This window comes from Pristiophorus japonicus, chromosome 1 (genome assembly GCF_044704955.1).
Source record: "Pristiophorus japonicus isolate sPriJap1 chromosome 1, sPriJap1.hap1, whole genome shotgun sequence".
NCBI lineage: Eukaryota > Metazoa > Chordata > Chondrichthyes > Pristiophoridae > Pristiophorus > Pristiophorus japonicus.
The window spans coordinates 475,905,835-475,933,619 of record NC_091977.1 but is presented as its reverse complement, the minus strand read 5'-3'; the positions used below and the strand labels follow the sequence as shown (position 1 = coordinate 475,933,619).

At 50.9% G+C, this 27,785-nt stretch overlaps 1 non-coding gene across 1 annotated transcript; it reads right to left on the bottom strand.

Moving 5' to 3' along the window:
- Window positions 1-4,068: 4,068 nt before the first annotated feature.
- trnam-cau (transfer RNA methionine (anticodon CAU)) lies at window positions 4,069-4,141 on the bottom strand. The gene has a single exon. It is a non-coding gene; the product is annotated as a tRNA-Met (tRNA).
- Between the last annotated feature and the right edge of the window lie 23,644 nt (window positions 4,142-27,785).

Below are 27,785 nucleotides of genomic sequence, written 5' to 3'. Positions count from 1 at the left end.
GATTTCTGCTGGTCGTGGAATAGCGAGGAGGCAAGTGATAAGGGGCTAGTCAGATGCAAACTGGGAGCTAATGCCAGACGTGAATGGGGAATTAGCTCAAATGGTAGAGCGCTCGCTTTGCATGTGAGAGGTAGCGGGATCAATGCCCGCATTCTCCACTTTTCTTTTGGCTCGGGTAATTGTTCAGACGCAAGAGTTGTGTCAGGTGTGGTGTGAGCCCATCTGCTTCTGAAGGTCACCGCAGGTTGAGGGACATCAAATCCTTTGGTGTGCTGTCTCAGCAAAACTTTCCGATTTTTGCATGAATGCAGCTGAAATGAAAGAAGGAAAAACTTCTATGCAAGTATCAACGCCTTCTCTAAGGATCGAACTCAGGACCTTCAGATTATGAGACTGACACGCTGCCTACTGCACTAAGAAGACACTTGTCAGCTGAGTAACTGGAGAATGTGACCAACTATGTTCGCTTCCGTGGCATCCAAAGCCAGAATGCAAAGATTGCAAAAATGCTCGAGCCAGGTAGGAGCCGAACCTGCAATCTTCTAATCCGTAGTCAGACGCGGTATCCATTGCGCCGCCGGCCCAGGCTGTGAAAAATAGCTGCGACATCAGGAAGTACACAAGACGGGCAGCATTGAAAGGCATGCGGCAGAGAATCACCAAAGATAGGCACCTCTGCCGCTTCCCTTCGATTGACAGGTGGGGAGCGGAGCAGTGCAGTCGAAAACAAAGCAAAGCAAAGTCGTCCTTAGGTGGTTGGTTGCACTCCGTCTTGAAGCAGTGCGCATTCTTTTGAAGTAAGTATGTGCGTGGTAAGTGGCAATTCGCTAAAGGCAGAGCTCATAATATGACGAGCAGTTTTCAGCTGAACATGTTGCAGCTGAGGCACAGGACAGTGCCTTCGCCGTTTTGCTTGAACACTTGCATGTGTGTGTCAGCAGGGAGTGCCTTTGAGCAGCAATGCATGTAAAGAGCCAGCACTTTCTTTCAGGCAAAGCCTCAGGCAATAGAAGTCATCTGTCCATCAGTCAGAAAGGGCTCTCGCCTGCTCCCTCACGCTCGTGGCGGCTGCGACGTTGCGCTCAAGTCGCTTCCCTTGCGCAGGCTCGAGCTCTTCTCGGCGTCTTTCACCATATCCATGGCTTCCAGTCCTGCCCTTGCTCGCCTGCTATTTGCTCAGTAACGTCGATTGGAGCAAAGCATTGAAAGTGTTCAGTGAGCAGGCCAACCTGAAGCAGGAGATTTCTGCTGGTCGTGGAATCGCGAGGAGGCAAGTGATAAGGGGCTAGTCAGATGCAAACTGGGAGCTAATGCCAGACGTGAATGGCGAATTAGCTCAAATGGTAGAGCGCTCGCTTTGCATGTGAGAGGTAGCGGGATCAATGCCCGCATTCTCCACTTTTCTTTTGGCTCGGGTAATTGTTCAGACGCAAGAGTTGTGTCAGGTGTGGTGTGAGCCCATCTGCTTCTGAAGGTCACCGCAGGCTGAGGGACATCAAATCCTTTGGTGTGCTGTCGCAGCAAAACTTTCCGATTTTTGCATGAATGCAGCTGAAATGAAAGAAGGAAAAACTTCTATGCAAGTATCAATGCCTTCTCTAAGGATCAAACTCAGGACCTTCAGATTATGAGACTGACACGCTGCCTACTGCGCTAAGAAGACACTTGTCAGCTGAGTAACTGGAGAATGTGACCAACTATGTTCGCTTCCGTGGCATCCAAAGCCAGAATGCAAAGATTGCAAAAATGCTCGAGCCAGGTAGGAGCCGAACCTGCAATCTTCTAATCCGTAGTCAGACGCGTTATCCATTGCGCCGCCGGCCCAGGCTGTGAAAAATAGCTGCGACATCAGGAAGTACACAGGACGGGCAGCATTGAAAGGCATGCGGCAGAGAATCACCAAAGATAGGCACCTCTGCCGCTTCCCTTCGATTGACAGGTGGGGAGCGGAGCAGTGCAGTCGAAAACAAAGCAAAGCAAAGTCGTCCTTAGGTGGTTGGTTGCACTCCGTCTTGAAGCAGTGCGCATTCTTTTGAAGTAAGTATGTGCGTGGTAAGTGGCAATTCGCTAAAGGCAGAGCTCATAATATGACGAGCAGTTTTCAGCTGAACATGTTGCAGCTGAGGCACAGGACAGTGCCTTCGCCGTTTTGCTTGAATACTTGCATGTGTGTGTCAGCAGGGAGTGCCTTTGAGCAGCAATGCATGTAAAGAGCCAGCACTTTCTTTCAGGCAAAGCCTCAGGCAATAGAAGTCATCTGTCCATCAGTCAGAAAGGGCTCTCGCCTGCTCCCTCACGCTCGTGGCGGCTGCGACGTTGCGCTCAAGTCGCTTCCCTTGCGCAGGCTCGAGCTCTTCTCGGCGTCTTTCACCATATCCATGGCTTCCAGTCCTGCCCTTGCTCGCCTGCTATTGCTCAGTAACGTCGATTGGAGCAAAGCATTGAAAGTGTTCAGTGAGCAGGCCAACCTGAAGCAGGAGATTTCTGCTGGTCGTGGAATAGCGAGGAGGCAAGTGATAAGGGGCTAGTCAGATGCAAACTGGGAGCTAATGCCAGACGTGAATGGGGAATTAGCTCAAATGGTAGAGCGCTCGCTTTGCATGTGAGAGGTAGCGGGATCAATGCCCGCATTCTCCACTTTTCTTTTGGCTCGGGTAATTGTTCAGACGCAAGAGTTGTGTCAGGTGTGGTGTGAGCCCATCTGCTTCTGAAGGTCACCGCAGGTTGAGGGACATCAAATCCTTTGGTGTGCTGTCTCAGCAAAACTTTCCGATTTTTGCATGAATGCAGCTGAAATGAAAGAAGGAAAAACTTCTATGCAAGTATCAACGCCTTCTCTAAGGATCGAACTCAGGACCTTCAGATTATGAGACTGACACGCTGCCTACTGCACTAAGAAGACACTTGTCAGCTGAGTAACTGGAGAATGTGACCAACTATGTTCGCTTCCGTGGCATCCAAAGCCAGAATGCAAAGATTGCAAAAATGCTCGAGCCAGGTAGGAGCCGAACCTGCAATCTTCTAATCCGTAGTCAGACGCGTTATCCATTGCACCGCCGGCCCAGGCTGTGAAAAATAGCTGCGACATCAGGAAGTACACAGGACGGGCAGCATTGAAAGGCACGCGGCAGAGAATCACCAAAGATAGGCACCTCTGCCGCTTCCCTTCGATTGACAGGTGGGGAGCGGAGCAGTGCAGTCGAAAACAAAGCAAAGCAAAGTCGTCCTTAGGTGGTTGGTTGCACTCCGTCTTGAAGCAGTGCGCATTCTTTTGAAGTAAGTATGTGCGTGGTAAGTGGCAATTCGCTAAAGGCAGAGCTCATAATATGACGAGCAGTTTTCAGCTGAACATGTTGCAGCTGAGGCACAGGACAGTGCCTTCGCCGTTTTGCTTGAACACTTGCATGTGTGTGTCAGCAGGGAGTGCCTTTGAGCAGCAATGCATGTAAAGAGCCAGCACTTTCTTTCAGGCAAAGCCTCAGGCAATAGAAGTCATCTGTCCATCAGTCAGAAAGGGCTCTCGCCTGCTCCCTCACGCTCGTGGCGGCTGCGACGTTGCGCTCAAGTCGCTTCCCTTGCGCAGGCTCGAGCTCTTCTCGGCGTCTTTCACCATATCCATGGCTTCCAGTCCTGCCCTTGCTCGCCTGCTATTGCTCAGTAACGTCGATTGGAGCAAAGCATTGAAAGTGTTCAGTGAGCAGGCCAACCTGAAGCAGGAGATTTCTGCTGGTCGTGGAATCGCGAGGAGGCAAGTGATAAGGGGCTAGTCAGATGCAAACTGGGAGCTAATGCCAGACGTGAATGGCGAATTAGCTCAAATGGTAGAGCGCTCGCTTTGCATGTGAGAGGTAGCGGGATCAATGCCCGCATTCTCCACTTTTCTTTTGGCTCGGGTAATTGTTCAGACGCAAGAGTTGTGTCAGGTGTGGTGTGAGCCCATCTGCTTCTGAAGGTCACCGCAGGCTGAGGGACATCAAATCCTTTGGTGTGCTGTCGCAGCAAAACTTTCCGATTTTTGCATGAATGCAGCTGAAATGAAAGAAGGAAAAACTTCTATGCAAGTATCAACGCCTTCTCTAAGGATCGAACTCAGGACCTTCAGATTATGAGACTGACACGCTGCCTACTGCGCTAAGAAGACACTTGTCAGCTGAGTAACTGGAGAATGTGACCAACTATGTTCGCTTCCGTGGCATCCAAAGCCAGAATGCAAAGATTGCAAAAATGCTCGAGCCAGGTAGGAGCCGAACCTGCAATCTTCTAATCCGTAGTCAGACGCGTTATCCATTGCACCGCCGGCCCAGGCTGTGAAAAATAGCTGCGACATCAGGAAGTACACAGGACGGGCAGCATTGAAAGGCACGCGGCAGAGAATCACCAAAGATAGGCACCTCTGCCGCTTCCCTTCGATTGACAGGTGGGGAGCGGAGCAGTGCAGTCGAAAACAAAGCAAAGCAAAGTCGTCCTTAGGTGGTTGGTTGCACTCCGTCTTGAAGCAGTGCGCATTCTTTTGAAGTAAGTATGTGCGTGGTAAGTGGCAATTCGCTAAAGGCAGAGCTCATAATATGACGAGCAGTTTTCAGCTGAACATGTTGCAGCTGAGGCACAGGACAGTGCCTTCGCCGTTTTGCTTGAACACTTGCATGTGTGTGTCAGCAGGGAGTGCCTTTGAGCAGCAATGCATGTAAAGAGCCAGCACTTTCTTTCAGGCAAAGCCTCAGGCAATAGAAGTCATCTGTCCATCAGTCAGAAAGGGCTCTCGCCTGCTCCCTCACGCTCGTGGCGGCTGCGACGTTGCGCTCAAGTCGCTTCCCTTGCGCAGGCTCGAGCTCTTCTCGGCGTCTTTCACCATATCCATGGCTTCCAGTCCTGCCCTTGCTCGCCTGCTATTTGCTCAGTAACGTCGATTGGAGCAAAGCATTGAAAGTGTTCAGTGAGCAGGCCAACCTGAAGCAGGAGATTTCTGCTGGTCGTGGAATCGCGAGGAGGCAAGTGATAAGGGGCTAGTCAGATGCAAACTGGGAGCTAATGCCAGACGTGAATGGCGAATTAGCTCAAATGGTAGAGCGCTCGCTTTGCATGTGAGAGGTAGCGGGATCAATGCCCGCATTCTCCACTTTTCTTTTGGCTCGGGTAATTGTTCAGACGCAAGAGTTGTGTCAGGTGTGGTGTGAGCCCATCTGCTTCTGAAGGTCACCGCAGGCTGAGGGACATCAAATCCTTTGGTGTGCTGTCGCAGCAAAACTTTCCGATTTTTGCATGAATGCAGCTGAAATGAAAGAAGGAAAAACTTCTATGCAAGTATCAATGCCTTCTCTAAGGATCAAACTCAGGACCTTCAGATTATGAGACTGACACGCTGCCTACTGCGCTAAGAAGACACTTGTCAGCTGAGTAACTGGAGAATGTGACCAACTATGTTCGCTTCCGTGGCATCCAAAGCCAGAATGCAAAGATTGCAAAAATGCTCGAGCCAGGTAGGAGCCGAACCTGCAATCTTCTAATCCGTAGTCAGACGCGTTATCCATTGCGCCGCCGGCCCAGGCTGTGAAAAATAGCTGCGACATCAGGAAGTACACAGGACGGGCAGCATTGAAAGGCATGCGGCAGAGAATCACCAAAGATAGGCACCTCTGCCGCTTCCCTTCGATTGACAGGTGGGGAGCGGAGCAGTGCAGTCGAAAACAAAGCAAAGCAAAGTCGTCCTTAGGTGGTTGGTTGCACTCCGTCTTGAAGCAGTGCGCATTCTTTTGAAGTAAGTATGTGCGTGGTAAGTGGCAATTCGCTAAAGGCAGAGCTCATAATATGACGAGCAGTTTTCAGCTGAACATGTTGCAGCTGAGGCACAGGACAGTGCCTTCGCCGTTTTGCTTGAACACTTGCATGTGTGTGTCAGCAGGGAGTGCCTTTGAGCAGCAATGCATGTAAAGAGCCAGCACTTTCTTTCAGGCAAAGCCTCAGGCAATAGAAGTCATCTGTCCATCAGTCAGAAAGGGCTCTCGCCTGCTCCCTCACGCTCGTGGCGGCTGCGACGTTGCGCTCAAGTCGCTTCCCTTGCGCAGGCTCGAGCTCTTCTCGGCGTCTTTCACCATATCCATGGCTTCCAGTCCTGCCCTTGCTCGCCTGCTATTGCTCAGTAACGTCGATTGGAGCAAAGCATTGAAAGTGTTCAGTGAGCAGGCCAACCTGAAGCAGGAGATTTCTGCTGGTCGTGGAATCGCGAGGAGGCAAGTGATAAGGGGCTAGTCAGATGCAAACTGGGAGCTAATGCCAGACGTGAATGGCGAATTAGCTCAAATGGTAGAGCGCTCGCTTTGCATGTGAGAGGTAGCGGGATCAATGCCCGCATTCTCCACTTTTCTTTTGGCTCGGGTAATTGTTCAGACGCAAGAGTTGTGTCAGGTGTGGTGTGAGCCCATCTGCTTCTGAAGGTCACCGCAGGCTGAGGGACATCAAATCCTTTGGTGTGCTGTCGCAGCAAAACTTTCCGATTTTTGCATGAATGCAGCTGAAATGAAAGAAGGAAAAACTTCTATGCAAGTATCAACGCCTTCTCTAAGGATCGAACTCAGGACCTTCAGATTATGAGACTGACACGCTGCCTACTGCACTAAGAAGACACTTGTCAGCTGAGTAACTGGAGAATGTGACCAACTATGTTCGCTTCCGTGGCATCCAAAGCCAGAATGCAAAGATTGCAAAAATGCTCGAGCCAGGTAGGAGCCGAACCTGCAATCTTCTAATCCGTAGTCAGACGCGTTATCCATTGCACCGCCGGCCCAGGCTGTGAAAAATAGCTGCGACATCAGGAAGTACACAGGACGGGCAGCATTGAAAGGCACGCGGCAGAGAATCACCAAAGATAGGCACCTCTGCCGCTTCCCTTCGATTGACAGGTGGGGAGCGGAGCAGTGCAGTCGAAAACAAAGCAAAGCAAAGTCGTCCTTAGGTGGTTGGTTGCACTCCGTCTTGAAGCAGTGCGCATTCTTTTGAAGTAAGTATGTGCGTGGTAAGTGGCAATTCGCTAAAGGCAGAGCTCATAATATGACGAGCAGTTTTCAGCTGAACATGTTGCAGCTGAGGCACAGGACAGTGCCTTCGCCGTTTTGCTTGAACACTTGCATGTGTGTGTCAGCAGGGAGTGCCTTTGAGCAGCAATGCATGTAAAGAGCCAGCACTTTCTTTCAGGCAAAGCCTCAGGCAATAGAAGTCATCTGTCCATCAGTCAGAAAGGGCTCTCGCCTGCTCCCTCACGCTCGTGGCGGCTGCGACGTTGCGCTCAAGTCGCTTCCCTTGCGCAGGCTCGAGCTCTTCTCGGCGTCTTTCACCATATCCATGGCTTCCAGTCCTGCCCTTGCTCGCCTGCTATTGCTCAGTAACGTCGATTGGAGCAAAGCATTGAAAGTGTTCAGTGAGCAGGCCAACCTGAAGCAGGAGATTTCTGCTGGTCGTGGAATCGCGAGGAGGCAAGTGATAAGGGGCTAGTCAGATGCAAACTGGGAGCTAATGCCAGACGTGAATGGGGAATTAGCTCAAATGGTAGAGCGCTCGCTTTGCATGTGAGAGGTAGCGGGATCAATGCCCGCATTCTCCACTTTTCTTTTGGCTCGGGTAATTGTTCAGACGCAAGAGTTGTGTCAGGTGTGGTGTGAGCCCATCTGCTTCTGAAGGTCACCGCAGGCTGAGGGACATCAAATCCTTTGGTGTGCTGTCGCAGCAAAACTTTCCGATTTTTGCATGAATGCAGCTGAAATGAAAGAAGGAAAAACTTCTATGCAAGTATCAACGCCTTCTCTAAGGATCGAACTCAGGACCTTCAGATTATGAGACTGACACGCTGCCTACTGCACTAAGAAGACACTTGTCAGCTGAGTAACTGGAGAATGTGACCAACTATGTTCGCTTCCGTGGCATCCAAAGCCAGAATGCAAAGATTGCAAAAATGCTCGAGCCAGGTAGGAGCCGAACCTGCAATCTTCTAATCCGTAGTCAGACGCGTTATCCATTGCACCGCCGGCCCAGGCTGTGAAAAATAGCTGCGACATCAGGAAGTACACAGGACGGGCAGCATTGAAAGGCACGCGGCAGAGAATCACCAAAGATAGGCACCTCTGCCGCTTCCCTTCGATTGACAGGTGGGGAGCGGAGCAGTGCAGTCGAAAACAAAGCAAAGCAAAGTCGTCCTTAGGTGGTTGGTTGCACTCCGTCTTGAAGCAGTGCGCATTCTTTTGAAGTAAGTATGTGCGTGGTAAGTGGCAATTCGCTAAAGGCAGAGCTCATAATATGACGAGCAGTTTTCAGCTGAACATGTTGCAGCTGAGGCACAGGACAGTGCCTTCGCCGTTTTGCTTGAACACTTGCATGTGTGTGTCAGCAGGGAGTGCCTTTGAGCAGCAATGCATGTAAAGAGCCAGCACTTTCTTTCAGGCAAAGCCTCAGGCAATAGAAGTCATCTGTCCATCAGTCAGAAAGGGCTCTCGCCTGCTCCCTCACGCTCGTGGCGGCTGCGACGTTGCGCTCAAGTCGCTTCCCTTGCGCAGGCTCGAGCTCTTCTCGGCGTCTTTCACCATATCCATGGCTTCCAGTCCTGCCCTTGCTCGCCTGCTATTTGCTCAGTAACGTCGATTGGAGCAAAGCATTGAAAGTGTTCAGTGAGCAGGCCAACCTGAAGCAGGAGATTTCTGCTGGTCGTGGAATCGCGAGGAGGCAAGTGATAAGGGGCTAGTCAGATGCAAACTGGGAGCTAATGCCAGACGTGAATGGCGAATTAGCTCAAATGGTAGAGCGCTCGCTTTGCATGTGAGAGGTAGCGGGATCAATGCCCGCATTCTCCACTTTTCTTTTGGCTCGGGTAATTGTTCAGACGCAAGAGTTGTGTCAGGTGTGGTGTGAGCCCATCTGCTTCTGAAGGTCACCGCAGGTTGAGGGACATCAAATCCTTTGGTGTGCTGTCTCAGCAAAACTTTCCGATTTTTGCATGAATGCAGCTGAAATGAAAGAAGGAAAAACTTCTATGCAAGTATCAACGCCTTCTCTAAGGATCGAACTCAGGACCTTCAGATTATGAGACTGACACGCTGCCTACTGCACTAAGAAGACACTTGTCAGCTGAGTAACTGGAGAATGTGACCAACTATGTTCGCTTCCGTGGCATCCAAAGCCAGAATGCAAAGATTGCAAAAATGCTCGAGCCAGGTAGGAGCCGAACCTGCAATCTTCTAATCCGTAGTCAGACGCGTTATCCATTGCACCGCCGGCCCAGGCTGTGAAAAATAGCTGCGACATCAGGAAGTACACAGGACGGGCAGCATTGAAAGGCACGCGGCAGAGAATCACCAAAGATAGGCACCTCTGCCGCTTCCCTTCGATTGACAGGTGGGGAGCGGAGCAGTGCAGTCGAAAACAAAGCAAAGCAAAGTCGTCCTTAGGTGGTTGGTTGCACTCCGTCTTGAAGCAGTGCGCATTCTTTTGAAGTAAGTATGTGCGTGGTAAGTGGCAATTCGCTAAAGGCAGAGCTCATAATATGACGAGCAGTTTTCAGCTGAACATGTTGCAGCTGAGGCACAGGACAGTGCCTTCGCCGTTTTGCTTGAACACTTGCATGTGTGTGTCAGCAGGGAGTGCCTTTGAGCAGCAATGCATGTAAAGAGCCAGCACTTTCTTTCAGGCAAAGCCTCAGGCAATAGAAGTCATCTGTCCATCAGTCAGAAAGGGCTCTCGCCTGCTCCCTCACGCTCGTGGCGGCTGCGACGTTGCGCTCAAGTCGCTTCCCTTGCGCAGGCTCGAGCTCTTCTCGGCGTCTTTCACCATATCCATGGCTTCCAGTCCTGCCCTTGCTCGCCTGCTATTTGCTCAGTAACGTCGATTGGAGCAAAGCATTGAAAGTGTTCAGTGAGCAGGCCAACCTGAAGCAGGAGATTTCTGCTGGTCGTGGAATCGCGAGGAGGCAAGTGATAAGGGGCTAGTCAGATGCAAACTGGGAGCTAATGCCAGACGTAAATGGCGAATTAGCTCAAATGGTAGAGCGCTCGCTTTGCATGTGAGAGGTAGCGGGATCAATGCCCGCATTCTCCACTTTTCTTTTGGCTCGGGTAATTGTTCAGACGCAAGAGTTGTGTCAGGTGTGGTGTGAGCCCATCTGCTTCTGAAGGTCACCGCAGGCTGAGGGACATCAAATCCTTTGGTGTGCTGTCGCAGCAAAACTTTCCGATTTTTGCATGAATGCAGCTGAAATGAAAGAAGGAAAAACTTCTATGCAAGTATCAATGCCTTCTCTAAGGATCAAACTCAGGACCTTCAGATTATGAGACTGACACGCTGCCTACTGCGCTAAGAAGACACTTGTCAGCTGAGTAACTGGAGAATGTGACCAACTATGTTCGCTTCCGTGGCATCCAAAGCCAGAATGCAAAGATTGCAAAAATGCTCGAGCCAGGTAGGAGCCGAACCTGCAATCTTCTAATCCGTAGTCAGACGCGTTATCCATTGCGCCGCCGGCCCAGGCTGTGAAAAATAGCTGCGACATCAGGAAGTACACAGGACGGGCAGCATTGAAAGGCATGCGGCAGAGAATCACCAAAGATAGGCACCTCTGCCGCTTCCCTTCGATTGACAGGTGGGGAGCGGAGCAGTGCAGTCGAAAACAAAGCAAAGCAAAGTCGTCCTTAGGTGGTTGGTTGCACTCCGTCTTGAAGCAGTGCGCATTCTTTTGAAGTAAGTATGTGCGTGGTAAGTGGCAATTCGCTAAAGGCAGAGCTCATAATATGACGAGCAGTTTGCAGCTGAACATGTTGCAGCTGAGGCACAGGACAGTGCCTTTGCCGTTTTGCTTGAACACTTGCATGTGTGTGTCAGCAGGGAGTGCCTTTGAGCAGCAATGCATGTAAAGAGCCAGCACTTTCTTTCAGGCAAAGCCTCAGGCAATAGAAGTCATCTGTCCATCAGTCAGAAAGGGCTTTCGCCTGCTCCCTCTCGCTCGTGGCGGCTGCGACGTTGCGCTCAAGTCGCTTCCCTTGCGCAGGCTCGAGCTCTTCTCGGCGTCTTTCACCATATCCATGGCTTCCAGTCCTGCCCTTGCTCGCCTGCTATTGCTCAGTAACGTCGATTGGAGCAAAGCATTGAAAGTGTTCAGTGAGCAGGCCAACCTGAAGCAGGAGATTTCTGCTGGTCGTGGAATAGCGAGGAGGCAAGTGATAAGGGGCTAGTCAGATGCAAACTGGGAGCTAATGCCAGACGTGAATGGGGAATTAGCTCAAATGGTAGAGCGCTCGCTTTGCATGTGAGAGGTAGCGGGATCAATGCCCGCATTCTCCACTTTTCTTTTGGCTCGGGTAATTGTTCAGACGCAAGAGTTGTGTCAGGTGTGGTGTGAGCCCATCTGCTTCTGAAGGTCACCGCAGGTTGAGGGACATCAAATCCTTTGGTGTGCTGTCTCAGCAAAACTTTCCGATTTTTGCATGAATGCAGCTGAAATGAAAGAAGGAAAAACTTCTATGCAAGTATCAACGCCTTCTCTAAGGATCGAACTCAGGACCTTCAGATTATGAGACTGACACGCTGCCTACTGCACTAAGAAGACACTTGTCAGCTGAGTAACTGGAGAATGTGACCAACTATGTTCGCTTCCGTGGCATCCAAAGCCAGAATGCAAAGATTGCAAAAATGCTCGAGCCAGGTAGGAGCCGAACCTGCAATCTTCTAATCCGTAGTCAGACGCGGTATCCATTGCGCCGCCGGCCCAGGCTGTGAAAAATAGCTGCGACATCAGGAAGTACACAAGACGGGCAGCATTGAAAGGCATGCGGCAGAGAATCACCAAAGATAGGCACCTCTGCCGCTTCCCTTCGATTGACAGGTGGGGAGCGGAGCAGTGCAGTCGAAAACAAAGCAAAGCAAAGTCGTCCTTAGGTGGTTGGTTGCACTCCGTCTTGAAGCAGTGCGCATTCTTTTGAAGTAAGTATGTGCGTGGTAAGTGGCAATTCGCTAAAGGCAGAGCTCATAATATGACGAGCAGTTTTCAGCTGAACATGTTGCAGCTGAGGCACAGGACAGTGCCTTCGCCGTTTTGCTTGAACACTTGCATGTGTGTGTCAGCAGGGAGTGCCTTTGAGCAGCAATGCATGTAAAGAGCCAGCACTTTCTTTCAGGCAAAGCCTCAGGCAATAGAAGTCATCTGTCCATCAGTCAGAAAGGGCTCTCGCCTGCTCCCTCACGCTCGTGGCGGCTGCGACGTTGCGCTCAAGTCGCTTCCCTTGCGCAGGCTCGAGCTCTTCTCGGCGTCTTTCACCATATCCATGGCTTCCAGTCCTGCCCTTGCTCGCCTGCTATTTGCTCAGTAACGTCGATTGGAGCAAAGCATTGAAAGTGTTCAGTGAGCAGGCCAACCTGAAGCAGGAGATTTCTGCTGGTCGTGGAATCGCGAGGAGGCAAGTGATAAGGGGCTAGTCAGATGCAAACTGGGAGCTAATGCCAGACGTGAATGGCGAATTAGCTCAAATGGTAGAGCGCTCGCTTTGCATGTGAGAGGTAGCGGGATCAATGCCCGCATTCTCCACTTTTCTTTTGGCTCGGGTAATTGTTCAGACGCAAGAGTTGTGTCAGGTGTGGTGTGAGCCCATCTGCTTCTGAAGGTCACCGCAGGCTGAGGGACATCAAATCCTTTGGTGTGCTGTCGCAGCAAAACTTTCCGATTTTTGCATGAATGCAGCTGAAATGAAAGAAGGAAAAACTTCTATGCAAGTATCAATGCCTTCTCTAAGGATCAAACTCAGGACCTTCAGATTATGAGACTGACACGCTGCCTACTGCGCTAAGAAGACACTTGTCAGCTGAGTAACTGGAGAATGTGACCAACTATGTTCGCTTCCGTGGCATCCAAAGCCAGAATGCAAAGATTGCAAAAATGCTCGAGCCAGGTAGGAGCCGAACCTGCAATCTTCTAATCCGTAGTCAGACGCGTTATCCATTGCGCCGCCGGCCCAGGCTGTGAAAAATAGCTGCGACATCAGGAAGTACACAGGACGGGCAGCATTGAAAGGCATGCGGCAGAGAATCACCAAAGATAGGCACCTCTGCCGCTTCCCTTCGATTGACAGGTGGGGAGCGGAGCAGTGCAGTCGAAAACAAAGCAAAGCAAAGTCGTCCTTAGGTGGTTGGTTGCACTCCGTCTTGAAGCAGTGCGCATTCTTTTGAAGTAAGTATGTGCGTGGTAAGTGGCAATTCGCTAAAGGCAGAGCTCATAATATGACGAGCAGTTTTCAGCTGAACATGTTGCAGCTGAGGCACAGGACAGTGCCTTCGCCGTTTTGCTTGAATACTTGCATGTGTGTGTCAGCAGGGAGTGCCTTTGAGCAGCAATGCATGTAAAGAGCCAGCACTTTCTTTCAGGCAAAGCCTCAGGCAATAGAAGTCATCTGTCCATCAGTCAGAAAGGGCTCTCGCCTGCTCCCTCACGCTCGTGGCGGCTGCGACGTTGCGCTCAAGTCGCTTCCCTTGCGCAGGCTCGAGCTCTTCTCGGCGTCTTTCACCATATCCATGGCTTCCAGTCCTGCCCTTGCTCGCCTGCTATTGCTCAGTAACGTCGATTGGAGCAAAGCATTGAAAGTGTTCAGTGAGCAGGCCAACCTGAAGCAGGAGATTTCTGCTGGTCGTGGAATAGCGAGGAGGCAAGTGATAAGGGGCTAGTCAGATGCAAACTGGGAGCTAATGCCAGACGTGAATGGGGAATTAGCTCAAATGGTAGAGCGCTCGCTTTGCATGTGAGAGGTAGCGGGATCAATGCCCGCATTCTCCACTTTTCTTTTGGCTCGGGTAATTGTTCAGACGCAAGAGTTGTGTCAGGTGTGGTGTGAGCCCATCTGCTTCTGAAGGTCACCGCAGGTTGAGGGACATCAAATCCTTTGGTGTGCTGTCTCAGCAAAACTTTCCGATTTTTGCATGAATGCAGCTGAAATGAAAGAAGGAAAAACTTCTATGCAAGTATCAACGCCTTCTCTAAGGATCGAACTCAGGACCTTCAGATTATGAGACTGACACGCTGCCTACTGCACTAAGAAGACACTTGTCAGCTGAGTAACTGGAGAATGTGACCAACTATGTTCGCTTCCGTGGCATCCAAAGCCAGAATGCAAAGATTGCAAAAATGCTCGAGCCAGGTAGGAGCCGAACCTGCAATCTTCTAATCCGTAGTCAGACGCGTTATCCATTGCACCGCCGGCCCAGGCTGTGAAAAATAGCTGCGACATCAGGAAGTACACAGGACGGGCAGCATTGAAAGGCACGCGGCAGAGAATCACCAAAGATAGGCACCTCTGCCGCTTCCCTTCGATTGACAGGTGGGGAGCGGAGCAGTGCAGTCGAAAACAAAGCAAAGCAAAGTCGTCCTTAGGTGGTTGGTTGCACTCCGTCTTGAAGCAGTGCGCATTCTTTTGAAGTAAGTATGTGCGTGGTAAGTGGCAATTCGCTAAAGGCAGAGCTCATAATATGACGAGCAGTTTTCAGCTGAACATGTTGCAGCTGAGGCACAGGACAGTGCCTTCGCCGTTTTGCTTGAACACTTGCATGTGTGTGTCAGCAGGGAGTGCCTTTGAGCAGCAATGCATGTAAAGAGCCAGCACTTTCTTTCAGGCAAAGCCTCAGGCAATAGAAGTCATCTGTCCATCAGTCAGAAAGGGCTCTCGCCTGCTCCCTCACGCTCGTGGCGGCTGCGACGTTGCGCTCAAGTCGCTTCCCTTGCGCAGGCTCGAGCTCTTCTCGGCGTCTTTCACCATATCCATGGCTTCCAGTCCTGCCCTTGCTCGCCTGCTATTGCTCAGTAACGTCGATTGGAGCAAAGCATTGAAAGTGTTCAGTGAGCAGGCCAACCTGAAGCAGGAGATTTCTGCTGGTCGTGGAATCGCGAGGAGGCAAGTGATAAGGGGCTAGTCAGATGCAAACTGGGAGCTAATGCCAGACGTGAATGGCGAATTAGCTCAAATGGTAGAGCGCTCGCTTTGCATGTGAGAGGTAGCGGGATCAATGCCCGCATTCTCCACTTTTCTTTTGGCTCGGGTAATTGTTCAGACGCAAGAGTTGTGTCAGGTGTGGTGTGAGCCCATCTGCTTCTGAAGGTCACCGCAGGCTGAGGGACATCAAATCCTTTGGTGTGCTGTCGCAGCAAAACTTTCCGATTTTTGCATGAATGCAGCTGAAATGAAAGAAGGAAAAACTTCTATGCAAGTATCAACGCCTTCTCTAAGGATCGAACTCAGGACCTTCAGATTATGAGACTGACACGCTGCCTACTGCACTAAGAAGACACTTGTCAGCTGAGTAACTGGAGAATGTGACCAACTATGTTCGCTTCCGTGGCATCCAAAGCCAGAATGCAAAGATTGCAAAAATGCTCGAGCCAGGTAGGAGCCGAACCTGCAATCTTCTAATCCGTAGTCAGACGCGTTATCCATTGCACCGCCGGCCCAGGCTGTGAAAAATAGCTGCGACATCAGGAAGTACACAGGACGGGCAGCATTGAAAGGCACGCGGCAGAGAATCACCAAAGATAGGCACCTCTGCCGCTTCCCTTCGATTGACAGGTGGGGAGCGGAGCAGTGCAGTCGAAAACAAAGCAAAGCAAAGTCGTCCTTAGGTGGTTGGTTGCACTCCGTCTTGAAGCAGTGCGCATTCTTTTGAAGTAAGTATGTGCGTGGTAAGTGGCAATTCGCTAAAGGCAGAGCTCATAATATGACGAGCAGTTTTCAGCTGAACATGTTGCAGCTGAGGCACAGGACAGTGCCTTCGCCGTTTTGCTTGAACACTTGCATGTGTGTGTCAGCAGGGAGTGCCTTTGAGCAGCAATGCATGTAAAGAGCCAGCACTTTCTTTCAGGCAAAGCCTCAGGCAATAGAAGTCATCTGTCCATCAGTCAGAAAGGGCTCTCGCCTGCTCCCTCACGCTCGTGGCGGCTGCGACGTTGCGCTCAAGTCGCTTCCCTTGCGCAGGCTCGAGCTCTTCTCGGCGTCTTTCACCATATCCATGGCTTCCAGTCCTGCCCTTGCTCGCCTGCTATTTGCTCAGTAACGTCGATTGGAGCAAAGCATTGAAAGTGTTCAGTGAGCAGGCCAACCTGAAGCAGGAGATTTCTGCTGGTCGTGGAATCGCGAGGAGGCAAGTGATAAGGGGCTAGTCAGATGCAAACTGGGAGCTAATGCCAGACGTGAATGGCGAATTAGCTCAAATGGTAGAGCGCTCGCTTTGCATGTGAGAGGTAGCGGGATCAATGCCCGCATTCTCCACTTTTCTTTTGGCTCGGGTAATTGTTCAGACGCAAGAGTTGTGTCAGGTGTGGTGTGAGCCCATCTGCTTCTGAAGGTCACCGCAGGCTGAGGGACATCAAATCCTTTGGTGTGCTGTCGCAGCAAAACTTTCCGATTTTTGCATGAATGCAGCTGAAATGAAAGAAGGAAAAACTTCTATGCAAGTATCAATGCCTTCTCTAAGGATCAAACTCAGGACCTTCAGATTATGAGACTGACACGCTGCCTACTGCGCTAAGAAGACACTTGTCAGCTGAGTAACTGGAGAATGTGACCAACTATGTTCGCTTCCGTGGCATCCAAAGCCAGAATGCAAAGATTGCAAAAATGCTCGAGCCAGGTAGGAGCCGAACCTGCAATCTTCTAATCCGTAGTCAGACGCGTTATCCATTGCGCCGCCGGCCCAGGCTGTGAAAAATAGCTGCGACATCAGGAAGTACACAGGACGGGCAGCATTGAAAGGCATGCGGCAGAGAATCACCAAAGATAGGCACCTCTGCCGCTTCCCTTCGATTGACAGGTGGGGAGCGGAGCAGTGCAGTCGAAAACAAAGCAAAGCAAAGTCGTCCTTAGGTGGTTGGTTGCACTCCGTCTTGAAGCAGTGCGCATTCTTTTGAAGTAAGTATGTGCGTGGTAAGTGGCAATTCGCTAAAGGCAGAGCTCATAATATGACGAGCAGTTTGCAGCTGAACATGTTGCAGCTGAGGCACAGGACAGTGCCTTTGCCGTTTTGCTTGAACACTTGCATGTGTGTGTCAGCAGGGAGTGCCTTTGAGCAGCAATGCATGTAAAGAGCCAGCACTTTCTTTCAGGCAAAGCCTCAGGCAATAGAAGTCATCTGTCCATCAGTCAGAAAGGGCTTTCGCCTGCTCCCTCTCGCTCGTGGCGGCTGCGACGTTGCGCTCAAGTCGCTTCCCTTGCGCAGGCTCGAGCTCTTCTCGGCGTCTTTCACCATATCCATGGCTTCCAGTCCTGCCCTTGCTCGCCTGCTATTGCTCAGTAACGTCGATTGGAGCAAAGCATTGAAAGTGTTCAGTGAGCAGGCCAACCTGAAGCAGGAGATTTCTGCTGGTCGTGGAATAGCGAGGAGGCAAGTGATAAGGGGCTAGTCAGATGCAAACTGGGAGCTAATGCCAGACGTGAATGGGGAATTAGCTCAAATGGTAGAGCGCTCGCTTTGCATGTGAGAGGTAGCGGGATCAATGCCCGCATTCTCCACTTTTCTTTTGGCTCGGGTAATTGTTCAGACGCAAGAGTTGTGTCAGGTGTGGTGTGAGCCCATCTGCTTCTGAAGGTCACCGCAGGTTGAGGGACATCAAATCCTTTGGTGTGCTGTCTCAGCAAAACTTTCCGATTTTTGCATGAATGCAGCTGAAATGAAAGAAGGAAAAACTTCTATGCAAGTATCAACGCCTTCTCTAAGGATCGAACTCAGGACCTTCAGATTATGAGACTGACACGCTGCCTACTGCACTAAGAAGACACTTGTCAGCTGAGTAACTGGAGAATGTGACCAACTATGTTCGCTTCCGTGGCATCCAAAGCCAGAATGCAAAGATTGCAAAAATGCTCGAGCCAGGTAGGAGCCGAACCTGCAATCTTCTAATCCGTAGTCAGACGCGGTATCCATTGCGCCGCCGGCCCAGGCTGTGAAAAATAGCTGCGACATCAGGAAGTACACAAGACGGGCAGCATTGAAAGGCATGCGGCAGAGAATCACCAAAGATAGGCACCTCTGCCGCTTCCCTTCGATTGACAGGTGGGGAGCGGAGCAGTGCAGTCGAAAACAAAGCAAAGCAAAGTCGTCCTTAGGTGGTTGGTTGCACTCCGTCTTGAAGCAGTGCGCATTCTTTTGAAGTAAGTATGTGCGTGGTAAGTGGCAATTCGCTAAAGGCAGAGCTCATAATATGACGAGCAGTTTGCAGCTGAACATGTTGCAGCTGAGGCACAGGACAGTGCCTTCGCCGTTTTGCTTGAACACTTGCATGTGTGTGTCAGCAGGGAGTGCCTTTGAGCAGCAATGCATGTAAAGAGCCAGCACTTTCTTTCAGGCAAAGCCTCAGGCAATAGAAGTCATCTGTCCATCAGTCAGAAAGGGCTCTCGCCTGCTCCCTCACGCTCGTGGCGGCTGCGACGTTGCGCTCAAGTCGCTTCCCTTGCGCAGGCTCGAGCTCTTCTCGGCGTCTTTCACCATATCCATGGCTTCCAGTCCTGCCCTTGCTCGCCTGCTATTTGCTCAGTAACGTCGATTGGAGCAAAGCATTGAAAGTGTTCAGTGAGCAGGCCAACCTGAAGCAGGAGATTTCTGCTGGTCGTGGAATCGCGAGGAGGCAAGTGATAAGGGGCTAGTCAGATGCAAACTGGGAGCTAATGCCAGACGTGAATGGCGAATTAGCTCAAATGGTAGAGCGCTCGCTTTGCATGTGAGAGGTAGCGGGATCAATGCCCGCATTCTCCACTTTTCTTTTGGCTCGGGTAATTGTTCAGACGCAAGAGTTGTGTCAGGTGTGGTGTGAGCCCATCTGCTTCTGAAGGTCACCGCAGGCTGAGGGACATCAAATCCTTTGGTGTGCTGTCGCAGCAAAACTTTCCGATTTTTGCATGAATGCAGCTGAAATGAAAGAAGGAAAAACTTCTATGCAAGTATCAATGCCTTCTCTAAGGATCAAACTCAGGACCTTCAGATTATGAGACTGACACGCTGCCTACTGCGCTAAGAAGACACTTGTCAGCTGAGTAACTGGAGAATGTGACCAACTATGTTCGCTTCCGTGGCATCCAAAGCCAGAATGCAAAGATTGCAAAAATGCTCGAGCCAGGTAGGAGCCGAACCTGCAATCTTCTAATCCGTAGTCAGACGCGTTATCCATTGCGCCGCCGGCCCAGGCTGTGAAAAATAGCTGCGACATCAGGAAGTACACAGGACGGGCAGCATTGAAAGGCACGCGGCAGAGAATCACCAAAGATAGGCACCTCTGCCGCTTCCCTTCGATTGACAGGTGGGGAGCGGAGCAGTGCAGTCGAAAACAAAGCAAAGCAAAGTCGTCCTTAGGTGGTTGGTTGCACTCCGTCTTGAAGCAGTGCGCATTCTTTTGAAGTAAGTATGTGCGTGGTAAGTGGCAATTCGCTAAAGGCAGAGCTCATAATATGACGAGCAGTTTTCAGCTGAACATGTTGCAGCTGAGGCACAGGACAGTGCCTTCGCCATTTTGCTTGAACACTTGCATGTGTGTGTCAGCAGGGAGTGCCTTTGAGCAGCAATGCATGTAAAGAGCCAGCACTTTCTTTCAGGCAAAGCCTCAGGCAATAGAAGTCATCTGTCCATCAGTCAGAAAGGGCTCTCGCCTGCTCCCTCACGCTCGTGGCGGCTGCGACGTTGCGCTCAAGTCGCTTCCCTTGCGCAGGCTCGAGCTCTTCTCGGCGTCTTTCACCATATCCATGGCTTCCAGTCCTGCCCTTGCTCGCCTGCTATTGCTCAGTAACGTCGATTGGAGCAAAGCATTGAAAGTGTTCAGTGAGCAGGCCAACCTGAAGCAGGAGATTTCTGCTGGTCGTGGAATAGCGAGGAGGCAAGTGATAAGGGGCTAGTCAGATGCAAACTGGGAGCTAATGCCAGACGTGAATGGGGAATTAGCTCAAATGGTAGAGCGCTCGCTTTGCATGTGAGAGGTAGCGGGATCAATGCCCGCATTCTCCACTTTTCTTTTGGCTCGGGTAATTGTTCAGACGCAAGAGTTGTGTCAGGTGTGGTGTGAGCCCATCTGCTTCTGAAGGTCACCGCAGGTTGAGGGACATCAAATCCTTTGGTGTGCTGTCTCAGCAAAACTTTCCGATTTTTGCATGAATGCAGCTGAAATGAAAGAAGGAAAAACTTCTATGCAAGTATCAACGCCTTCTCTAAGGATCGAACTCAGGACCTTCAGATTATGAGACTGACACGCTGCCTACTGCACTAAGAAGACACTTGTCAGCTGAGTAACTGGAGAATGTGACCAACTATGTTCGCTTCCGTGGCATCCAAAGCCAGAATGCAAAGATTGCAAAAATGCTCGAGCCAGGTAGGAGCCGAACCTGCAATCTTCTAATCCGTAGTCAGACGCGTTATCCATTGCACCGCCGGCCCAGGCTGTGAAAAATAGCTGCGACATCAGGAAGTACACAGGACGGGCAGCATTGAAAGGCACGCGGCAGAGAATCACCAAAGATAGGCACCTCTGCCGCTTCCCTTCGATTGACAGGTGGGGAGCGGAGCAGTGCAGTCGAAAACAAAGCAAAGCAAAGTCGTCCTTAGGTGGTTGGTTGCACTCCGTCTTGAAGCAGTGCGCATTCTTTTGAAGTAAGTATGTGCGTGGTAAGTGGCAATTCGCTAAAGGCAGAGCTCATAATATGACGAGCAGTTTTCAGCTGAACATGTTGCAGCTGAGGCACAGGACAGTGCCTTCGCCGTTTTGCTTGAACACTTGCATGTGTGTGTCAGCAGGGAGTGCCTTTGAGCAGCAATGCATGTAAAGAGCCAGCACTTTCTTTCAGGCAAAGCCTCAGGCAATAGAAGTCATCTGTCCATCAGTCAGAAAGGGCTCTCGCCTGCTCCCTCACGCTCGTGGCGGCTGCGACGTTGCGCTCAAGTCGCTTCCCTTGCGCAGGCTCGAGCTCTTCTCGGCGTCTTTCACCATATCCATGGCTTCCAGTCCTGCCCTTGCTCGCCTGCTATTGCTCAGTAACGTCGATTGGAGCAAAGCATTGAAAGTGTTCAGTGAGCAGGCCAACCTGAAGCAGGAGATTTCTGCTGGTCGTGGAATCGCGAGGAGGCAAGTGATAAGGGGCTAGTCAGATGCAAACTGGGAGCTAATGCCAGACGTGAATGGGGAATTAGCTCAAATGGTAGAGCGCTCGCTTTGCATGTGAGAGGTAGCGGGATCAATGCCCGCATTCTCCACTTTTCTTTTGGCTCGGGTAATTGTTCAGACGCAAGAGTTGTGTCAGGTGTGGTGTGAGCCCATCTGCTTCTGAAGGTCACCGCAGGCTGAGGGACATCAAATCCTTTGGTGTGCTGTCGCAGCAAAACTTTCCGATTTTTGCATGAATGCAGCTGAAATGAAAGAAGGAAAAACTTCTATGCAAGTATCAACGCCTTCTCTAAGGATCGAACTCAGGACCTTCAGATTATGAGACTGACACGCTGCCTACTGCACTAAGAAGACACTTGTCAGCTGAGTAACTGGAGAATGTGACCAACTATGTTCGCTTCCGTGGCATCCAAAGCCAGAATGCAAAGATTGCAAAAATGCTCGAGCCAGGTAGGAGCCGAACCTGCAATCTTCTAATCCGTAGTCAGACGCGTTATCCATTGCACCGCCGGCCCAGGCTGTGAAAAATAGCTGCGACATCAGGAAGTACACAGGACGGGCAGCATTGAAAGGCACGCGGCAGAGAATCACCAAAGATAGGCACCTCTGCCGCTTCCCTTCGATTGACAGGTGGGGAGCGGAGCAGTGCAGTCGAAAACAAAGCAAAGCAAAGTCGTCCTTAGGTGGTTGGTTGCACTCCGTCTTGAAGCAGTGCGCATTCTTTTGAAGTAAGTATGTGCGTGGTAAGTGGCAATTCGCTAAAGGCAGAGCTCATAATATGACGAGCAGTTTTCAGCTGAACATGTTGCAGCTGAGGCACAGGACAGTGCCTTCGCCGTTTTGCTTGAACACTTGCATGTGTGTGTCAGCAGGGAGTGCCTTTGAGCAGCAATGCATGTAAAGAGCCAGCACTTTCTTTCAGGCAAAGCCTCAGGCAATAGAAGTCATCTGTCCATCAGTCAGAAAGGGCTCTCGCCTGCTCCCTCACGCTCGTGGCGGCTGCGACGTTGCGCTCAAGTCGCTTCCCTTGCGCAGGCTCGAGCTCTTCTCGGCGTCTTTCACCATATCCATGGCTTCCAGTCCTGCCCTTGCTCGCCTGCTATTTGCTCAGTAACGTCGATTGGAGCAAAGCATTGAAAGTGTTCAGTGAGCAGGCCAACCTGAAGCAGGAGATTTCTGCTGGTCGTGGAATCGCGAGGAGGCAAGTGATAAGGGGCTAGTCAGATGCAAACTGGGAGCTAATGCCAGACGTGAATGGCGAATTAGCTCAAATGGTAGAGCGCTCGCTTTGCATGTGAGAGGTAGCGGGATCAATGCCCGCATTCTCCACTTTTCTTTTGGCTCGGGTAATTGTTCAGACGCAAGAGTTGTGTCAGGTGTGGTGTGAGCCCATCTGCTTCTGAAGGTCACCGCAGGTTGAGGGACATCAAATCCTTTGGTGTGCTGTCTCAGCAAAACTTTCCGATTTTTGCATGAATGCAGCTGAAATGAAAGAAGGAAAAACTTCTATGCAAGTATCAACGCCTTCTCTAAGGATCGAACTCAGGACCTTCAGATTATGAGACTGACACGCTGCCTACTGCACTAAGAAGACACTTGTCAGCTGAGTAACTGGAGAATGTGACCAACTATGTTCGCTTCCGTGGCATCCAAAGCCAGAATGCAAAGATTGCAAAAATGCTCGAGCCAGGTAGGAGCCGAACCTGCAATCTTCTAATCCGTAGTCAGACGCGTTATCCATTGCACCGCCGGCCCAGGCTGTGAAAAATAGCTGCGACATCAGGAAGTACACAGGACGGGCAGCATTGAAAGGCACGCGGCAGAGAATCACCAAAGATAGGCACCTCTGCCGCTTCCCTTCGATTGACAGGTGGGGAGCGGAGCAGTGCAGTCGAAAACAAAGCAAAGCAAAGTCGTCCTTAGGTGGTTGGTTGCACTCCGTCTTGAAGCAGTGCGCATTCTTTTGAAGTAAGTATGTGCGTGGTAAGTGGCAATTCGCTAAAGGCAGAGCTCATAATATGACGAGCAGTTTTCAGCTGAACATGTTGCAGCTGAGGCACAGGACAGTGCCTTCGCCGTTTTGCTTGAACACTTGCATGTGTGTGTCAGCAGGGAGTGCCTTTGAGCAGCAATGCATGTAAAGAGCCAGCACTTTCTTTCAGGCAAAGCCTCAGGCAATAGAAGTCATCTGTCCATCAGTCAGAAAGGGCTCTCGCCTGCTCCCTCACGCTCGTGGCGGCTGCGACGTTGCGCTCAAGTCGCTTCCCTTGCGCAGGCTCGAGCTCTTCTCGGCGTCTTTCACCATATCCATGGCTTCCAGTCCTGCCCTTGCTCGCCTGCTATTTGCTCAGTAACGTCGATTGGAGCAAAGCATTGAAAGTGTTCAGTGAGCAGGCCAACCTGAAGCAGGAGATTTCTGCTGGTCGTGGAATCGCGAGGAGGCAAGTGATAAGGGGCTAGTCAGATGCAAACTGGGAGCTAATGCCAGACGTGAATGGCGAATTAGCTCAAATGGTAGAGCGCTCGCTTTGCATGTGAGAGGTAGCGGGATCAATGCCCGCATTCTCCACTTTTCTTTTGGCTCGGGTAATTGTTCAGACGCAAGAGTTGTGTCAGGTGTGGTGTGAGCCCATCTGCTTCTGAAGGTCACCGCAGGCTGAGGGACATCAAATCCTTTGGTGTGCTGTCGCAGCAAAACTTTCCGATTTTTGCATGAATGCAGCTGAAATGAAAGAAGGAAAAACTTCTATGCAAGTATCAATGCCTTCTCTAAGGATCAAACTCAGGACCTTCAGATTATGAGACTGACACGCTGCCTACTGCGCTAAGAAGACACTTGTCAGCTGAGTAACTGGAGAATGTGACCAACTATGTTCGCTTCCGTGGCATCCAAAGCCAGAATGCAAAGATTGCAAAAATGCTCGAGCCAGGTAGGAGCCGAACCTGCAATCTTCTAATCCGTAGTCAGACGCGTTATCCATTGCGCCGCCGGCCCAGGCTGTGAAAAATAGCTGCGACATCAGGAAGTACACAGGACGGGCAGCATTGAAAGGCATGCGGCAGAGAATCACCAAAGATAGGCACCTCTGCCGCTTCCCTTCGATTGACAGGTGGGGAGCGGAGCAGTGCAGTCGAAAACAAAGCAAAGCAAAGTCGTCCTTAGGTGGTTGGTTGCACTCCGTCTTGAAGCAGTGCGCATTCTTTTGAAGTAAGTATGTGCGTGGTAAGTGGCAATTCGCTAAAGGCAGAGCTCATAATATGACGAGCAGTTTGCAGCTGAACATGTTGCAGCTGAGGCACAGGACAGTGCCTTTGCCGTTTTGCTTGAACACTTGCATGTGTGTGTCAGCAGGGAGTGCCTTTGAGCAGCAATGCATGTAAAGAGCCAGCACTTTCTTTCAGGCAAAGCCTCAGGCAATAGAAGTCATCTGTCCATCAGTCAGAAAGGGCTCTCGCCTGCTCCCTCACGCTCGTGGCGGCTGCGACGTTGCGCTCAAGTCGCTTCCCTTGCGCAGGCTCGAGCTCTTCTCGGCGTCTTTCACCATATCCATGGCTTCCAGTCCTGCCCTTGCTCGCCTGCTATTTGCTCAGTAACGTCGATTGGAGCAAAGCATTGAAAGTGTTCAGTGAGCAGGCCAACCTGAAGCAGGAGATTTCTGCTGGTCGTGGAATCGCGAGGAGGCAAGTGATAAGGGGCTAGTCAGATGCAAACTGGGAGCTAATGCCAGACGTGAATGGCGAATTAGCTCAAATGGTAGAGCGCTCGCTTTGCATGTGAGAGGTAGCGGGATCAATGCCCGCATTCTCCACTTTTCTTTTGGCTCGGGTAATTGTTCAGACGCAAGAGTTGTGTCAGGTGTGGTGTGAGCCCATCTGCTTCTGAAGGTCACCGCAGGCTGAGGGACATCAAATCCTTTGGTGTGCTGTCGCAGCAAAACTTTCCGATTTTTGCATGAATGCAGCTGAAATGAAAGAAGGAAAAACTTCTATGCAAGTATCAATGCCTTCTCTAAGGATCAAACTCAGGACCTTCAGATTATGAGACTGACACGCTGCCTACTGCGCTAAGAAGACACTTGTCAGCTGAGTAACTGGAGAATGTGACCAACTATGTTCGCTTCCGTGGCATCCAAAGCCAGAATGCAAAGATTGCAAAAATGCTCGAGCCAGGTAGGAGCCGAACCTGCAATCTTCTAATCCGTAGTCAGACGCGTTATCCATTGCGCCGCCGGCCCAGGCTGTGAAAAATAGCTGCGACATCAGGAAGTACACAGGACGGGCAGCATTGAAAGGCATGCGGCAGAGAATCACCAAAGATAGGCACCTCTGCCGCTTCCCTTCGATTGACAGGTGGGGAGCGGAGCAGTGCAGTCGAAAACAAAGCAAAGCAAAGTCGTCCTTAGGTGGTTGGTTGCACTCCGTCTTGAAGCAGTGCGCATTCTTTTGAAGTAAGTATGTGCGTGGTAAGTGGCAATTCGCTAAAGGCAGAGCTCATAATATGACGAGCAGTTTTCAGCTGAACATGTTGCAGCTGAGGCACAGGACAGTGCCTTTGCCGTTTTGCTTGAACACTTGCATGTGTGTGTCAGCAGGGAGTGCCTTTGAGCAGCAATGCATGTAAAGAGCCAGCACTTTCTTTCAGGCAAAGCCTCAGGCAATAGAAGTCATCTGTCCATCAGTCAGAAAGGGCTTTCGCCTGCTCCCTCTCGCTCGTGGCGGCTGCGACGTTGCGCTCAAGTCGCTTCCCTTGCGCAGGCTCGAGCTCTTCTCGGCGTCTTTCACCATATCCATGGCTTCCAGTCCTGCCCTTGCTCGCCTGCTATTGCTCAGTAACGTCGATTGGAGCAAAGCATTGAAAGTGTTCAGTGAGCAGGCCAACCTGAAGCAGGAGATTTCTGCTGGTCGTGGAATAGCGAGGAGGCAAGTGATAAGGGGCTAGTCAGATGCAAACTGGGAGCTAATGCCAGACGTGAATGGGGAATTAGCTCAAATGGTAGAGCGCTCGCTTTGCATGTGAGAGGTAGCGGGATCAATGCCCGCATTCTCCACTTTTCTTTTGGCTCGGGTAATTGTTCAGACGCAAGAGTTGTGTCAGGTGTGGTGTGAGCCCATCTGCTTCTGAAGGTCACCGCAGGTTGAGGGACATCAAATCCTTTGGTGTGCTGTCTCAGCAAAACTTTCCGATTTTTGCATGAATGCAGCTGAAATGAAAGAAGGAAAAACTTCTATGCAAGTATCAACGCCTTCTCTAAGGATCGAACTCAGGACCTTCAGATTATGAGACTGACACGCTGCCTACTGCACTAAGAAGACACTTGTCAGCTGAGTAACTGGAGAATGTGACCAACTATGTTCGCTTCCGTGGCATCCAAAGCCAGAATGCAAAGATTGCAAAAATGCTCGAGCCAGGTAGGAGCCGAACCTGCAATCTTCTAATCCGTAGTCAGACGCGGTATCCATTGCGCCGCCGGCCCAGGCTGTGAAAAATAGCTGCGACATCAGGAAGTACACAAGACGGGCAGCATTGAAAGGCATGCGGCAGAGAATCACCAAAGATAGGCACCTCTGCCGCTTCCCTTCGATTGACAGGTGGGGAGCGGAGCAGTGCAGTCGAAAACAAAGCAAAGCAAAGTCGTCCTTAGGTGGTTGGTTGCACTCCGTCTTGAAGCAGTGCGCATTCTTTTGAAGTAAGTATGTGCGTGGTAAGTGGCAATTCGCTAAAGGCAGAGCTCATAATATGACGAGCAGTTTTCAGCTGAACATGTTGCAGCTGAGGCACAGGACAGTGCCTTCGCCGTTTTGCTTGAACACTTGCATGTGTGTGTCAGCAGGGAGTGCCTTTGAGCAGCAATGCATGTAAAGAGCCAGCACTTTCTTTCAGGCAAAGCCTCAGGCAATAGAAGTCATCTGTCCATCAGTCAGAAAGGGCTCTCGCCTGCTCCCTCACGCTCGTGGCGGCTGCGACGTTGCGCTCAAGTCGCTTCCCTTGCGCAGGCTCGAGCTCTTCTCGGCGTCTTTCACCATATCCATGGCTTCCAGTCCTGCCCTTGCTCGCCTGCTATTTGCTCAGTAACGTCGATTGGAGCAAAGCATTGAAAGTGTTCAGTGAGCAGGCCAACCTGAAGCAGGAGATTTCTGCTGGTCGTGGAATAGCGAGGAGGCAAGTGATAAGGGGCTAGTCAGATGCAAACTGGGAGCTAATGCCAGACGTGAATGGGGAATTAGCTCAAATGGTAGAGCGCTCGCTTTGCATGTGAGAGGTAGCGGGATCAATGCCCGCATTCTCCACTTTTCTTTTGGCTCGGGTAATTGTTCAGACGCAAGAGTTGTGTCAGGTGTGGTGTGAGCCCATCTGCTTCTGAAGGTCACCGCAGGCTGAGGGACATCAAATCCTTTGGTGTGCTGTCGCAGCAAAACTTTCCGATTTTTGCATGAATGCAGCTGAAATGAAAGAAGGAAAAACTTCTATGCAAGTATCAACGCCTTCTCTAAGGATCGAACTCAGGACCTTCAGATTATGAGACTGACACGCTGCCTACTGCACTAAGAAGACACTTGTCAGCTGAGTAACTGGAGAATGTGACCAACTATGTTCGCTTCCGTGGCATCCAAAGCCAGAATGCAAAGATTGCAAAAATGCTCGAGC